Source organism: Clinocottus analis, unplaced genomic scaffold (assembly GCF_023055335.1).
Source record: "Clinocottus analis isolate CAN_PGR_092001 unplaced genomic scaffold, fCliAna1.0.p SCAF_9, whole genome shotgun sequence".
NCBI classification, from domain to species: domain Eukaryota; kingdom Metazoa; phylum Chordata; class Actinopteri; order Perciformes; family Cottidae; genus Clinocottus; species Clinocottus analis.
In genome coordinates, this window is record NW_027176251.1 from 1,915,001 (window position 1) to 1,922,500 (window position 7,500).

The 7,500-nt window shown below is 43.9% G+C and overlaps 1 protein-coding gene across 1 annotated transcript in view; it reads left to right on the forward strand.

Moving 5' to 3' along the window:
* The window catches only part of npr1b (natriuretic peptide receptor 1b), a 31,791-nt gene that overhangs the window by 17,642 nt on the left and 6,649 nt on the right, over positions 1 to 7,500 (forward strand). The window lies entirely within an intron of this gene.

Genomic DNA, 7,500 nt, shown 5'->3' on the forward strand with positions numbered 1-7,500 from the left:
TAAATTACGGTACAACCTGTTTACATTAACCAGAGCGTTCCATATCAGTGTGCACTCACAAAAACAGGTGGATTCAAATTGTGCGACCGTTAGTTGTGATTTCAAGCTCGACAGTTAGCAAACGTGTAGCCGAGGGTTTCTCTTGCGCCTTTACTTGTATGATCATAATAATAAAACAGCACACTGCTTCGTTAGGTTAGACAAGACGGCAACACATCCTCCTCTCCTCGCCTTCCGTTTGCCCCGCCACAATAAAAGCCCCAGCTGTTTACGTACACAATATAATAGCTTACGCGTGTTTGGTGTAAACTTTGATATTTTGGGGGGAATGACTCTTGATGAGAACGTCAGCGGTGGATATTGTGTTAGCGGTTGTTCCTGCTGTGCAGTCACACGCTGATACGGCGGATAATCAGGAGACTCAAGGCAGTACTGTATCGACAATAATGTACAGTTCAAGGGTTCTGTAACAACACCTTTGAACTGTCCATTATTGACGATACAGTACTGCCTTAAGTCCCTTATTGCTTTATATATATAGTTGGTTTCTGTTGGTTTCTAGAACCAAAGGAACGTCCTGTTCTTCTCTTTACTGGCGTTTCTGTTCTGACTTTCATCAGGTTGCTAGCGTTCCTGTAACGTTTAGCTAACTCTTTAAGGTCGCGTCAGAATAAACTGTGCTGTACTGAACCGTGAGCAGCACCTGCAAGGTTCAGTCTCTTTTGAAAGGAAACACTCTGCTTTCCCCTCAGCAGCAGAGTCACTTTAAGTGCTGCTGGCACGTCGTTACATCAGTAAAGAACACACTGAAGTATAAGGTTTGTAGCATCTCTTTGCAGATAGAAACCTGCAGATGAGTATTAATGTGACTTATGAGCTGTACAACACAATGGGACCCCAGCATGAAGCTGCATCTCGTCCAAGTAAAAAGCAGATGGCGATCCGACAGAAAATGAATGTCTTACACATGTTTTTCTAACGCTATGTGTTGTAATGGTGTTTTCCATTCTGAGACAAAGGAAAGGACCCAGAGTATTCATGATGTAAATACTATATACCTTGAAAAGGCAAACTTATAGAAGTACCATTGAGATGTACTAACAGTATTGCCGACAGAGTAAATGAAGTATAGATGCATTGTTTTACATTTAAATCTACATTTATAACACGAGCTCCTCCAGCTGCAGAGCAGACCCAGAGGACGTTAAAGATAATCTGTTGTTTTACTTCGTCTGTGTTTCACCTCTAAAGAGTTTCATGATTCATTCTGAAACGTAAGTTTGAGACGTTGAGATGAATCGAAACCTTGAATCTTAAGAGCACTTATCTTAAAGCTCATGTCAGTAGCACTGATGCCAGTTTTTTATGCAACCTCTGAAGAATGTACAGAATGTTCTGCTCTGATATCAAAGCACAACACCACAACCAGCTAAAACCAAAACACCAGGGGGCGACTCCTCTGGTTGTATAGAAGTCTATGTTTCATGTGTTAAAGCTGCATTCTCGCTCCTGGCCACCAGGGGGGCGACTCCTCTGGTTGTATAGAAGTCTATGTTTCATGTGTTAAAGCTGCATTCTCGCTCCTGACCACCAGGGGGCGACTCCTCTGGTTGTATAGAAGTCTATACTTCATGTGTTAAAGCTGCATTCTCGCTCAAAACCACCAGGGGGCGACTCCTCTGGTTGTATAGAAGTCTATGTTTCACGTGTTGAAGCTGCATTCTCGCTCCTGACCACCAGGGGGCGACTCCTCTGGTTGTATAGAAGTCTATGCTTCACGTGTTGAAGCTGCATTCTCGCTCCTGACCACCAGGGGGCGACTCCTCTGGTTGTATAGAAGTCTATACTTCATGTGTTAAAGCTGCATTCTCGCTCAAAACCACCAGGGGGCGACTCCTCTGGTTGTATAGAAGTCTATATAAGTGACTTTACTTCTCTTTTAATCTATTCCCTCAGTAAACCTGAGTTTGTCTCAATCTCTAGTTTCAAGTCTTCTTCTATTCAGCATGTTGTATTTGAGTTTATTTAATAAAATAATGATGTAATTTAATAACTCTTTAGGAGGACGTTCCAAATCAAAAGGACTCGTTGAGCTTTCTTCAACCTCTCCACATATTTCTGCAGGTTTTCTTTGCATCGGTGAGATATTTAAGACCTTCCATCTGTGCAGGATGGTCTGTCTTTCGTTACAGCAGATTCACGTTGCAGCTCCAAGAGAACTCGTTTATCTCATCCACGCGACCTTCCACCTCCACCCAGATACCGAGGAGCAGGACGAAAGGTCTGATTCATGAAATGCAGACCAGATGATGTCATCAGTTTCACCCTGAAAGGGGAAGAGAATCTGTCTGCCGCCACATTGCACCACGGAGACCATCATTCATGCTTTGCTCTTTCACAATAAAAGCCCTGAATGAGGCCGTGGAGTTTCTTTGGAAAGTGTTTTGCACAACAAGTCTTTGATTAAAACACAGAGCGTTTCTCTGGACTCGGTCCTCGCCCTCGCGGTTCAGATCTGGCCTCCGGGGAGCTCCGCAGATGGAAGACGCTCTCGTGTTTATTCACTCGTGTCTTCGGCATCGACCTCGTTGATCTGTTTGAGATTTTGTGAGCAGATTCTCGCCGCTGTATTTATTCCTCAGCTCTAGTTTTATATCTCTGTTGCGTGAATACGCTTTCATGTCGGAAGAAGACTCCAACAGTCTTTTTTCTATGTGCAGGGCTGTTTTCATTTTACAGATGTTTAGATACTTGTTTTTGCTTCGCTGAGCGTCGGTGCCCCGACACCAGAGCCTTAAAACTCAAATATATATGTTGTCAAAGACTAAACAAACCCTCTGGGATGGTTGCCATCGTTTTTTTTTTTTTTCGTCTTATTACCAGGCCTGGAAAAGTCCTTGAAACAAATTAAATCCCCAAAGTGTAGTAAAAGTCCTGTGAATGTGTTATATTCATGTGTTCATGAAGTTCATTCATGAGTTTGAAATAATGAATATGCTTTTCAAAGTACAAGCAGGCATACATACAGGCAACTATGTAAATGTTTATTCTTTTAATCAAACTATTGTCTCATTCATTTGTGTTATTTAAGGTGTACTGTATTCTTTGAATCCTCATTGTTAGTTTAAAAACTACATTTTATCACTTTTTACTGTTTACACACAGATTTCACACAATGTTTGCTCATGAATATTTGGTTTAAAGTCATGGAAATTAGTTTTTTTCCATGGCTTTTCACAATTGAAGTCATGAAAATTTGGTTAAAAGTCCTGGAAATCCATTGGTCAACATGTGTGTGAACCCTGTCGTTGTGAAACATGAATAAATAAAACACAGAGAAGTGTGAAATATCTCTCGATGGCCGACGCGGCGGCGTCTCCACCGCCTGCACGGAGGTCGGCAGGAAGCTCGCTGACTTTCGGGTTCCTTCGGTGGTGAAAGGCTTCGGCGTCGGGTCGCCGGACTCTGTGATGTTTCTCATCTGGTTTGATCCGCCGGGCGTGAAGGAGTTCAGCTGCGGATCCTGTTGATGAGTGACACCGAAACTGCCTGGACTTCCTGTGTTGTAACCGACTCACAAAACACACAAATCACGCGCTCCTCGTCCTCTGACCCGACCCTGCTGCTGAGGGGTCCGTCATCGGGGAGCGCCGGTGTTTTATTTTGAAGGGTTGGGGGTCAGCGGGCGGAGGGGGGAGGTGGTGACGGAGCGGCGGGTTCACGACTCCGCCCTCTGTGGACGGTTTGAACCCCGAGTCGCTGAACGCATCTCAGGGTTTCACAACTCAACCCGTCTGCTCTGTGGATCATATTCTCCATATATCATATTATTCATATTTGAGTTCATTCAGCGACCTCACAAACCTCCAGACATAAACACACTTCCTGTCGTCGACTCTCCACCTCTCCGTTTCTCCTCCGCTGTCGGCGCTCGCTGTGACCTCGAGGTCAAAGAGGGGCGGGGCCTAACGCGTCCAGGGCTCATCCTGAAAGCTGCTGTGTTTTCACAGACGCTTTATTTTGTTTCTAAGAAGTTTCCTGAAGAAACAACTTGCCGCCAACTCGAGAGAAACCCTTTTTTTTCCAGTTTATGAATTCTAAATATTAAATAAATTATAAATCTGTGTTTATTGTTGGTTGAAATGAAACTTTTCTTTGATGCTCATTCGCCCGACACATTGTAAAGTGTGTGTCTCGTAGCATCATTTTAGTTTACTTTGTGTTTGTCGTGTTGTGTAAAATGCTGCGTTCACGTGACACACGCAGTGTTCACCTGCAGGATCGTTTGTGTGAACTGGTTTCCTCTGCTGGCGCTGCTCGTGCTGAGTCACGGCTTTGAACGCCGTCTCGTCTGCGTTCATCACCCGGAGGAATGTCACGGCGCTGCAGCCGCAGGAACCAAAGCAAACAGGCCGGAGTGCAATAAACAGAGTCTGCAGCGTCAGCCATGACGGGAGGATCCTGCAGCACACGCTGCTGAAAGCTTTCATCCAGACCAGCAGCGTTACACAACTCCCTCCAGAGTGCAGGCTGTGAAGACCAATGGAACCCAAATATAACCCAATACAACCCAATGTAACCCAATGTAACCCAATACACCGCAATATAACACAATATAACACAATACACCGCAATATAACCCAATATAACCCAATACAACCCAATGTAGACTATGAGTGTCCTGCTGGGCTGACATAATAGGGCATTAAGCTGAGGTAACATAATTTTTGGGTGAAAATCTTCTTTCTCCATCTACTCGCCTCATTTCTGTCGTTCAATCAGGGTTTTTGTGACTCGTCTCATCTAATCTGTCTCCCTTTTGTTGCTGATCTCCTCTCCTCACCTCAGTGTCTGAAGCCCCTGTTAGGCGGCACAGGAGACCCCTCCATAAATAGCCCTGAAATGTAATCGTGTGAAACCAGAGCCTCCCGTCTGCTCCTGCTTTTCAGCCAGAGTGTCGCGTCCTTGTTTTGCTTCCTATCTCTGCAGCCATCAGTCAGCTGTGAGGCCTGATAAAGCAGACAGCTTGAAACAGTCAGAACATCACATCTGTTGGTTTCTATACAACCAAGGAGAGAGAAGAAGCCCATGTGTTAAAGCTGCATTCTCTCTCCTGACCACCAGGGGGCGACTCCTCTGGTTGTATAGAAGTAGAGGCTTCATATGTTAAAGCTGCGTTCTCTCTCCTGACTCCTCTGGTTGTATAGAAGTCTGTGCTTCATTTTTTTACAATTGCTTTAACAGACGAACCAATGAGACATCAGAAAGATAAACGGTCATATTCAAACAGAAAGAAACAATATAACTCATCGATAAAAAGAAAATAATAATAATAACTATGTTTGGTTCCTTTAGTTATTCGTCATGTTTTATTTAAAGCTGAAACGAGCTTTCACTCACGGTTACCTCACACGTTATGATTAATAATAATAATAATCTGGCATCCTGGCTTCTTGTTCTGCTGCTGAGTGACCCGGCGCCGCGTGATGGACGAGCACCAACGATGTAATTACATTATTTTCTCCAACGTTTGATTTAGAAGCCGGTTTTAAAAACACATGAGGAGGTGATCCTGGTTACCTGGCAACAGGTTTTCCAGGACACCAAAAAAAAAAAAAAAAGCTGCACACAGGTCTGCGTTTAAAGATGGAGGTCTACGTTTAAAGATGGAGGTCTGTTTGTAAAGATGGAGGTCTCCGTTTAAATATGGAGGTCTGTGTTTAAAGATGGAGGTCTGTGTTTAAAGATTGAGGTCTGTCTGTAAAGATGGAGGTCTGTGTTTATAGATGGAGGTCTGTTTGTAAAGATGGAGGTCTGTGTGTAAAGATGGAGGTCTGTGTTTATAGATGGAGGTCTGTGTGTAAAGATGGAGGTCTGTGTTTAAAGATGGAGGTCTGTGTGTAAAGATGGAGGTCTGTGTTTAAAGATGGAGGTATGTGTTTATAGATGGAGGTCTGTTTGTAAAGATGGAGGTCTGTGTGTAAAGATGGAGGTCTGTGTTTATAGATGGAGGTCTGTGTGTAAAGATGGAGGTCTGTGTTTAAAGATGGAGGTATGTGTTTATAGATGGAGGTCTGTGTTTAAAGATGGAGGTCTGTTTGTAAAGATGGAGGTCTGTGTTTATAGATGGAGGTCTGTGTGTAAAGATGGAGGTCTGTGTGTAAAGATGGAGGTGGTCTTTCTGGCCTCCGTCTGAACCGTGATTGCGGATCCTCGTTGTGTATATTACTGCTTCACTGAGGCTGAACACAGGCTGATGAAGAGGCTGATGAAGAGGCTGATGGAGGTGGAGGGCTGCATGAGCAGGACGAGGCTGATGGAGGCAGAGTGACGTGATCTCATCAGCGATCATATCCATGACAGACAGAGGAAGGAGGCGACTGGACCTGGAGGGAGATCAGGTTACGGCTCGCTCCCGGCGGTTTCCGCTCCATTAAGTAACGACAGCGAGGCGGAGCGATGAGCTCTGAACTGACGGCTGTGATTCAGGAGACGCTGACGTCAATGAGGCCTCAGATTATAGTTATTGTTGTTGCACAAACACACCAGAGACAGCAGCGACGGGATCACTAATGAACAGCGGTTATAGATGTATCATGCAGATTATTATTATTATTATTATTATTAGAGTAATGGTGGGCTGAAGTGATGCTGTTCTAACAATATCTGTTACGATGTTGTTAGAAATCTGCAGTAAGAGCAGCGTCATTGCAGCCAGGAGGCAACCTGAAGCGTCACGTCTTAAAGCTGCTCTCTCTGTCTGTCAGTAGAGTTGGTGTCAGGCCGTCGCCATCTTGGTTTTATACGGTCGCCATCTTCGTTTTAGGTCATCGGCATCTTGATTTTATGCGGTCGCCAGCTTGGTTTTAGGTCGTCGCCATCTTGGTTTTAGGCCGTCGCCATCTTGGTTTTATGCGGTCGCCATCTTGGTTTTAGGTCGACACCATCTTGGTTTTAGATCGTTGCCAAGTAGAAGTAGATGGAGGAGGAGGAGGAGGAGGAGGAGGAGGAAGACTAACTGCTGGTTTCTCTCTCTGTTCGCTGGAGGAAGCAGAAGTTCAGTTGAATGATTTATTTGTTCCTGTTGTTATAAATGTTGACCTTTACTCGTCTTTTGTTTGTTCAGCACACACACACACACACACACACACACACACACACACACCCAGAAACCCATGCACCACTTACCATTAACACATAAAATTCACATGTCAATGATAACAGTATCCCATAGTTCTGTGTGTGTGTGTGTGTGTGTGTGTGTGTGTGTGTGTGTGTGTGTGTGTGTTTGAATGTCATTCTGTAACATAAAGACCCCTGCCTACCTAATCATCTGCCCCCGCAGAGAGATATAAATATATTATATTATATATAATATTAATATTTACGGATTGATATAGAAAGAAAATATTTTAAAAACATGTTTACAATTCCTTATTATTAAAATAAAGGCATTTACAATGTATGGTATTACATTACACATGTATGTTGTTCCACATA